At 49.6% G+C, this 9,911-nt stretch overlaps 1 protein-coding gene across 1 annotated transcript in view; it reads right to left on the reverse strand.

The window, feature by feature from the left end:
- The window catches only part of ntn2 (netrin 2), a 29,964-nt gene extending 24,974 nt beyond the window's left edge, over positions 1–4,990 (reverse strand). The window contains 1 exon segment of the mRNA XM_037463261.2: positions 4,702–4,990. The gene's annotated coding sequence lies outside the window, so the exon portion shown is untranslated.
- Positions 4,991–9,911: the final 4,921 nt, after the last annotated feature.

The raw sequence follows: 9,911 nt of genomic DNA on the forward strand, positions 1-9,911 counted from the left end.
GGGCGCCGTGGGAGGTGAGGAAAGGAAAGGGGGCGGTGGGGGGACAGCTGAGCCACTTAGTTTTCACGCCGCTCTGGAGAGTTGGGGGGGGGGTTGCGAGTGAATGGAGGGTCGACTGGGTTGCAGCTCTCTTGAATGACAGCAGGCCGAGGCCCAAACGGGCTCCCCGCTGTCCCTGCAGTCTGCTGTACAGTAATCCCCGTTGGGCTTATTAGCCGAGGAGGACCACCTCCGCTCTCATTACCATCACACCAAGACGTATCGTATGAATATAAATGAACAGTGAGAGCAGCAACAAAGGCGCCTCGCCCCCCCCCCCCCCCCCCCCCCGACCCATTATCCTCTTTTCATAATGAATGACAATATTAATAAAGTTAATTGACTGTCTGTCAACTGACTATTCGATGATTTGAGTCATTCTTTCAGCACTGTGTCCTCACACACACACACACAGATTTAATAGTTAAATAAACCTGTCCAGATGAATCAACATGACTGACAGGCCTCAGGTAACAGGGGTCAGAAATTAGTGGCCTGAATTCCACTTGACGACGATCCTGTTGTTTGTGTAAGCCTGCGTGTGTGTGTGTGTGTGTTCCTTGCTGGCATTCATTAGGGATTGAGGAGGAGGGGGGGAGGGGGGGGGAGAGAAGAGGGCCGAGGGCAGGAGGGGGTCAACTCTCACAGCTGAAATTAGCCGGGGATCACTGAACAGAAATAATAACACATTTGTCAGAGAATCGGTGTTAGTGTCTCCGGAAGGTTTTCCTTTTATAAACCTCCATGTTTTGTTGCTTTACTCTTATTTTACGACCTTCAAAACTCTTCGCAATCTCTCGAAAAAACGCCGCCTGCGACCCGTGAGCAGGGAAACACTCCGAAATGAATGAAACAACCTCTGCCTTTCCATCTCTGCCTCTTGGCAGAAAGAGACACCGTGAGGACGAAAGCAAAAAATAAAAAAAATAAAAACGCCCAGCAGAGGAATGCAGCAGCTTCTGTGGCCAAGCCACGCCGGGGGCCGGCCCGGTGCCGGGTCCAACGGGGGCGCTTTGAGATCAGCGCGACCCGGTGGGATGGGAGGGTCGGGGGGGATCGTTCCCTCGCTGAACTGCGTGGAAGGAGGCCGACGGGACGCGTTGTGCGTTTTTGTGCTGTCGATGAAGTGTTCTGGGTGGGAAGAAGGGGGCGGCGCCCGGGAGGGGAAAACACGCCGAAACGGTGACTCAGAGAGTGTGGGTTATAGGCAGGGTTCATTTGTGAGAAACAAGAGAAGACATCCAGAAGAAGAAGAAGAAGCCCGTGTGTTCCTTTTCACGCGGATTGTACGTGTTGTTGTTTTCTACAGCGAAAACAAGCTGTGCTGCAGTCTGGTGTTTGGAGACAAAACACCAGACTGCGCCGGATTAATGGCAGTAAATCAGACTATTAGAACTACTGCATCCCACAAAACCATCCATTTCCAAAGCAAGTGGAAGAATGCATCTGTGAACTCGAGGGGGGGGGGGGGGGGGGAGTGAAAATGTTGTACTCCGATGTTCAACTTGACAGGTTGATGGAATTGGAAAGCGAAGAGGGACGAGAGCTCGAGAGATTTACAGCCCTTATTGCGTCAAAGTGCGATCCGCGTCCAAACATCGCGACGCGCTTCCTCTACATGTGCCGTCAAGATGCGCCGCTGGAAGAGGGCCGCCGTGCGCCTACTGTGAGAGGGGGCGTGGGTGGACTGAGGGGGGGGGGGCTCATTGATTGAACATTTCCCACGGACCCGAGCACAACACCTCCCCCCCCCTCTCGACCGCAGCTTCGGGGAGAGGCAGGTGAGGTGCACGCGGGAGGAAGTGGCTCGTTGGGAATGGATGGAAGGACTTTAGGAGAGGAGAGGTGAGCGCCGCTTCAAAGCCCTTTGAAGGCTGGCTGCGGTAGGCAAAGCCGCGGTTTTTTCCCCAAAAAGCCCCCCCACAGGAAAACACAGTCTCTCTCTCTCTCGCTCTGTTTTTTTTTTTTTTTTTCCATTGCACAAGAGCAACCTCTACCCCGCAGCCGAAAGCGGCGACCCGCTTTGAACTCACGGGGGGAAAAAATAAAGTAAAACCACAAATCATTTTATTAAGTGCCCGGTGAACTCGCACGGTTTGCGTAGATCACACGTTGTTGACGGACAAACACGCGCTCCCCTCCGCTTCTTAATCCCAATGAGCCCCTCACTCGCACAGTGAGACGCATGGTGGAGGCCGGCCAGAGCTCATGGCTCACCAGAAGAAAAGAAAAAAAATCCTTTTCCACTCATTCCTCCACCTCAACGGTAACGTTAGAGCAGTTACGCTGGCCTTTCAAATACCTAAAAGGTCAAGGGTCACGCTGACATCTGTCTGAGACTCTTCAAAACCGTTGCAAAATTCATGATGTGGTAACGCTTTGGTTGAGGTTTTGTTTGCCTCGATCCTTTTGGCCTTAACCCCTGATCCTTTTGGAACCATCAAATCTCAAAAAGGACCCCACACCAACTGCTAGAGATCCTTGGCTCTTGATGGTGCCGCCATTCTACTTGGTGGGATACCCTCTGCTAGTGAGTTAGCATGCTAGCAAACAGTTGATCCAACTTCACGGCTGCAGCCTAAGTTAATTTAACTTTACATTCGACATGCTACAGAAGCACTTCTGTTGGGCTTCTCTTTGGCTCACTTCTGTGCTCACATGCGGAATACCTGTGGACCGGATGAGCGGATCCAAGCTAGCCGCTAGCTTGGATCCGCTCATCCGAGGGACGCCGATGAGTGGGGACCGAGACACTCTTGCGGACCTCAGACACGCAAAAACGGTACCGTGCATCTGTGATAAAAAATGTGTGGCGTACACATTCAGGGGGGGGGGCGGGGGGGAAGTCGGTTGGACACGAAGCACGCGGCGCTCTGACCCTGGATCCTCTTCACGCGGCGTGAGACATCTCGGGGCGTCACGCTGACGAATGACAGGTATTTCAACAGGAAACACAAGCGCGCGCACACACACACCCAATTTGTCACTTGAAGAGTAAGCACACGGACACGTCAGTAAGTAGGACAGCCTTTTCACCTCTTTAGGAGAGACAATTCACATGGGGGGGGGGTTTTAAACTGTGCACGTGGGTAATTCATCACCAGCTCCTCATCCAGGATTTATTAAATCATATAGGAGCTGGAAATCCCACAGGAGGGAAAGATTGTCGTATTCCTGCATGCAAAATTGAGTCAAAGCACAACGTTAGACGGCAATACAAGAAAAATAGTTTTACATTTGCAGGAGAATGTGTTGCCAGGGGCCGATGTTGCTCCAGAGAAACATCTGTATTATGAGAGGTGATCATTCTGATCCCTCTGATTCCCCTGCGGGGTCATGAACAGAGCTCATTATCGAGCTCATTTGTTAAAAATGACAAACGGTGGACTTTTAAGAGGGGATGGAAACCCAGCAAAAACAGAACGGGAAGGAGAGGCAGAGAGAGAGATTACTTTGCACCGTCAAACTGTCGAAGCCACGAGAGAAAAATACATTGGATGTGTTGACTTTACTCGCTCAGGTGGACGGAGCCAAGAGCTCGAAGGAATCCTGCTTTTCCAAGCAGAAAAAAAAACAACCTGCTTATGTTACTGCAGCTTCCTCCATCTCAATCAATCGGCTTTTCTCTGGGGTTCGTACCATGACTCAAGTGCGCGCACACACACACACACACACACATAAAATCTGCACTATGTTGCCTTGGATTAGCTTTCAGGTCATGTGCCCTCGGCTGCTCCTGGCCCTACCTCCCTCCCTCGCTCGCTCGCTGGGTTCTTGACAGAAGCAGGTATGATGCAGTTATTTAACAAATCGTCGATTTCCAACCTTTGAGTCGCCTGGTTCGGCGTTTTACATTCTCTGTGACCTCAGCGAGTGGTGAGGACCCAGAGGCCGTCTTGGTGGACGGATTCCAGTCATTGGTGGTGAGAAGTAGGTCAAGTGGCTGACACCGTATCAGTGAGCAATGGAGGCATACTTTAGAGTCTAAGATAAGCAATCTGTACTTTCACTCTCCAGGCTCGCTGCTGCTCGGGAGTGTGAGCTGAGGGAACCTGTTTCCTGTCACACCTCGACCACGGTGGGCCACAAATCAAACTCATCCTCACTTTTTTTTTTTAAATCATTCAATTTCCAAAACAAACACACACAAAAAAATAATCACAAAAAGGGTTGTTATCTGTTAAAGCAAAATAAAGCTAATGTTAGAGTTGATACACGTCTTTTGGAGACCTGGGTGCGCCGCTGGTCTTGGCGTCTGCACTTGGCTTTGTCTCCAAATCTCTCTTAAAGCTCACGGGTTCTGTTTCCACCTCTTGTACCTCGTATTAAATCCCCTTTCCATGGGACCAACGGGCCAGCTGCATACACCGAGGAGGCTGACACCTGTCTGCGGCATCAGCCACTGCGATGCAGCGCGCCCCGCTGATCCGGAGCACCTTCTCACCGCGACACGTCTCCGGGCTACAGTGACGTTCAGTAGTGACAGTCATTGTCTTTATCCCAAAACAAATGGTAGGTACGACCAGTTACAGCGACCCTTATGAGTCACCGGCTTCTTTTCTGAGACGATAAGTGGTGCGTAAAATGAAAATCTGCCCGCAAAGAAAACCCCGCGAATGGATAAATAGACTGGCACAACTAACCGTAAAATCATACACTTACCCCGGGTGTCAAGTCGTGCCTGTTGCTGTCTTTAAATTGGAAAAAAAAGAGTGACGCCTCCCACCAAAGATCCACACTAATGAACCTATAGGTCGTCCTGCGGCGGACAGGGTCGTCTCCAAAACGACGAAGTGTCTCGTGTTCGGTTAAAATATTAAAGAGAAACGCGTCAGCCGAGAGGAGGCGGCCCGCTGCATCCGCACCCAAAGCCCGAACCAACTGAAAGGCGTCCTGTACATCCATAGGTTGTAAAGCGACCCCGGGGTAGGCTACTCCCCGTTAAAATCAAACCCAGATTTCTCCCAAACAGGCAAGTTATGCGCGCGCGAGAGAGAGAGAGAGAGAGAGAGGGGGGGGTGTCTAAATATTCCACTGCGCTCTGGGTTTTGTTCATTTGAGTTTCATTTCGCCCTTAACTCGCCGATGCGTATAATTTACTTCCAAAATAACGCGCAGAAGGAACATAAACACTTGACCAAACGACTGCTTGCCTCGGGATTCCTTTTTTTTTTTCTTTCTCAAACAACTCTCGTACTTACTCTCACTTTTACAACAAATACCTCCGCCGCTTTACGGACTAATTCTCACCGTGTTGCCTGCCCTAAATGCCCCATGGCTCGCTTTGTTCACAGCCATATGGAGGTCGTAATGAGAACACGACGTTGAACCTGTTGAAGAAGAAGAGAAGCCCTAAAGGGGCTGTGGGCCCCCCCCCCCCCAAACAACCGGCAGAATGTTATCATTTATCACAATAATAGTCCATTACATGTTGGATTTATTAGTGGATTGCCTCTACGTCAAGGCAGCAAGAATGTTTGAATGGTTATATTAACGTGTAATGATAAAAGCATCGATTTAAATAAATTATTGTATTTCCATCATGACGATAATCTATCGTGTGCGTGAGTGTGGGGGGATGGGGGGTCCATTTTGGCACAGAAAAAAATGGCCATTGGCCATTAAAGCAGCCCATTTCCTAATTAACAGCCTTCACGTGGCTGTATGCCCCTCTCTCGGTGTGCAGGTTTGACAGAGTGTTCCCTATCGGATGTGGCTCATGAGAGTGCGCGTAAAAGCGCGCCGGTTTCACCCGGAGACGTTTTTCATTTAATGTTAGACCCCGTGAACCTAGTTATACCCAATAAGCAGTGGGGGGAGTAAAGTGAACGCGTGTAGACTAACATGTTGTAACAGAAACGATCCGCTCAATGGGTTCCGGGTGATTTGGGGGAGCGCGTGTGGGTCTCTGGGTTTTTCAGCCTTGTGCCGACGGGTCATTCATTATTCCAGCATCACGGCCGATCAAATCCCGAAGCACCTCCCGGCTCGGCTGTAAGCTGATCAACATTCCTCCTGTATTTGCTGTACCATCCTCTGGGGGTGACAGCCCGGCCGGGCCCGGGACAAAACTCAAAACAAAGACCGTTTAGAAACGTATTCGAACCGGCAGATAATCGAAGACACAAAGCGTTAACCCCGACCCTTTCATGTATGTGTGTGTGTGTGGTACCTATAGGACACACCTGAAGCCAATACTAATTAACGGTGTCAGTGACGCAACGGGACAGAAATCAAGTGAAAAGACACAAAAGGGAGACGTGGTGCCGGCAGGCTGACACCAATTAAAATGAATTCGTCTCGAGCCAAAATGCAGGACACTCGAGAGCGAGCGATGCGGAGAGATAATTCAAAGAATTACAGCATCACTGTGAACGTGACAAATGTTCTGTTTATTTATGTTCGTTTTTATCTCCTTTTGGTTCTTCTGAATCTGTGTCCGATTTGATCCTTTACTTTCCCCACATTTCTATGTGCCATTGTTGAGCATTATTATTCCCCCGTGTTATTATCTTATTTGTCTGAATCCTATTTGAAATTCTCCTTTCCTCCTTAACAATTTTATCAGGTCAATCTAAAATGCATTTTGATGGGCTTCATATCATTTTTTTTAATTGAACTTTATTATCTTGTTTTTGCATTTTTTCAGATGTGACGCAACAAACTACACTATTTTAATTCGCTTTAAATGTTTTTAGTTCAAACGCGTTTTAAGACACGCGAGATTAGTGAAGAGAACAATGGGAGAAATAACCAGAGGCTTTTAGTAATTGGAATTGAACAAACTACTGCGAGTCGTTAGCTCAGTAACAAAAACATTGACACATTCTTCATCTCCTCATCTTCTCCAGTGACACCACAATGCGTGTTCACGAGGATCCCGCACACAGGGCCACCTTTGGGCGGAGGATCCAGGGAGATTACCTCCCCAATTACAACCGGGGGAGATTAAACTGCATTAAAGACACGATGAAAGAAAGAAGGACTCACTTGGTGTCAGGGGTGGGGGGCGAGGGGGAGGGGGGCTTCAGGCGGGGAGCTCTCCTCGGTCCTTTACTTGCTGCTCTTGGATCAGTCTGCTGATTTCTGTCTACAAAACAAGCCTCAAGTGGTGTCTGCAAGACCCCCCGCAGGACCTCAGCCTTCGGCTCTCTCCTCGCCTCGATGTCTTTGCCCCCCCTCTACCCTCCTCCGAGGAGAGACGAACACCTTGTTGGTGGTGGTGGGGGGCAACTTGTTTTCAGCGATACAGTAGCGCCACCTCGTGGCTCAGAACCAGTAAAGCTCCGTCATCTTTATGACCTGAGATCCACCGCGCGCTTTGTAACCTCAAAAAATACCTGAAACTTCACGTTGTCGCAGACGCTGTTCCATTTGTTTCTCCCAGTAACGATGCATCCACGTGGGTTCATTTCCGGGGGGGGGGCAGACTGCAGAATACCGGCTACTGTCGTCCAAAGTTTAAATATTTAACCTTTTGGCCGCCCTGCCGCCACGGAATTTTCCAACCGGATGTGACGTATCTCCCTCGCACAAAAAGAAATTTGGAAATATGGTATTTGTAACAACATGCATGACATATGTAACATTTTAAAAGGGAATTCAATTTAATTTAATTCGGAACACTTATCTAGATTGATTAATTTATACATTTTTCCATCACCATAGCAACGCATTGTCGAGCGTGGTCCCCTCGCTGTTGTCTACAATCAGCTGACTGAATGCACGATGCACAAAACATTATATCTGTGCACTGTAGACCTCGTTGGTGAACTTAATAAATTACATTTGCATGTAACGTGTTCAAATCCCATCGCCCTGTTGTTTTCTCCTCTTTTCATTTTTTTTTTTTTAACCCAAATGGGCCTAACACCCTGAAACAAGCGTATCGGAGCATCGAACCCACAAACCCCCGAAACCCCTGACTCCCACCGTGTGTTCGGTGCGGCTCCCTGCTGCTGCCCTTCAGCTCCCAGCAACCAAAGCCCCGTGACACCGCACAGCCAAAACGAAGTGGGCCAAACATGGCGGAACCCAACTGGCAGATAATTAGTTGCTGCTGGCAACAATTCCACAGGGGGGCAGGGGGGGGGGGGGGTAATGGGGTCGGGTACCGCATCGGGAAGGTTACGGCAAGGTTTCGGGCAAGGAAATGGAAAAAGGAAGTCAAAAGACAGCGAGATAGAGAGAGCAATGGGGAGGGGGGAGCGGGGGGCACTTCAAACGACATTGAGGTCCCGTGTAAACAGCTTGAGCCCCTCTCAGCGCACCCCCCCCCCCCCAGTTCATAACGACAGCCGCTCAGGGGGAACCCCGTGTGTTTACTTTCCCTCCGCCGACTCATCTCAAGTCGGGACGGCGTGTTGGCGTTATTGTATACATCCTCTCACACACTCACTCACTCAGGCGGCTCAGCTGCCACTCCACTTCAAAGGCGCGCCCCCCCCCCCCCCCGGGCCTGAGTGGGAACGGAAGGGATATTAATGGGTGTAATACCCGGCGTGTCCTTGTGCAGTGCATGTGCCACACACACACACACACACACACACACATCCATGGCTCGGGGTGTGCGGTATCAGCGTGTCAACATTAAGGAAAGAGAGCTATCAATAGCTCTTCTGCCAGTATTATTGTCCCATCCATCAATTTGACATCACACCACTGAAGGTGGTCTCTTCCCAGCTCACGCTGATGACTCAACCGGGGGGGGGAAGGGGGGGGGGGGTTCTTAGATGAGGATACCTTGAGGCCGCGGCAGGAATCTGCAGTAACCCAATCTGCAGTCCCGAAGACTCGGAGGATGTGGTCCGGCAGTGTATACATGTGTGTGTGTGTGTGTGTGTGTGTTGGGGGGATGAGGAGGGGGGGGGGGGGGACTGTTGACTTGCTGTGGGATTATTCCTGGGTTTGCTGCACGCATCTGACAGCAGTGACGGTCCAGGATGACGGTGGGAAACTGGCGTTCCCCTGAACTCAGAGAGAGCGACTAACCCACTCGAGGGCGGAAAAAGTGTGTGTGTGTGTGTGTGTGTGTGTGTGTGTGTGTGTGTGTGTGCTTTTTAACGTACGTGTCTGTGCATTGAGGAGGGGGTTCAGGTACCTCTCTGGTGGTATTTAGACCCTTCATTTGTGTGGAATCCAGCATCATTATCCCAAAGTGTTGCCAGCTGGAAGCGCCTGGGAGTTCCCATTTGAACTCTTTGTGTGGTTCTGAAGACGCAGAGCGAGCGAGAGGGCCGCGGCGCTCTAATGAACGCTCGCGTCCTGGTTCCCATTGCGCCTCGATATTCATGAGCGCCATGATCTGGCACTGTCCTGTCGATGAGCTAATAGACCGCGCGGCCACAACAATGCCACCCAAGGCTCCGGAGACTCCCCCGCTGCGATCCAGTGGAGCTGGGAGGGGACGATGATGATGATGATGATGATGATGATGAAGGTTAAGAAGTGTTATTAATAACAGCCACATACTGAGTGGAGGCTCTTGTGAAAACTGGGAAGAGATTACAGTTGTGGAAATGGGGGCGTCGATGGCCTTTTGGTCCAGTATTTTAAGGACGTTCACGAGTTTCATGGGATGTAAATTTTGATTAACTTTTAGCAAGTAATGTTATATCTGCAAAACTAAAGTCATAAAGATTGGCCTTAGGTCTGCTTTGTCTTTAGTTAGTTAATGTTAGCTGAGATAAATGTGACACGTGCTTGGAATCAATAAGTTAAAATGTATTTTTGAGCATTTTAGTATCTATTTAAGGACTCCTCACAATAGAATGGCTGTTCGTTTCATAAAGACTTTATTCATTTCATTGTATTCCAGATTGGATTAACTGTTTGAATCAGTTTACATGCAGAGTATTCTGTTTGTAAGCTTT

Source organism: Pungitius pungitius, chromosome 21 (assembly GCF_949316345.1).
Source record: "Pungitius pungitius chromosome 21, fPunPun2.1, whole genome shotgun sequence".
Taxonomy (NCBI): domain Eukaryota; kingdom Metazoa; phylum Chordata; class Actinopteri; order Perciformes; family Gasterosteidae; genus Pungitius; species Pungitius pungitius.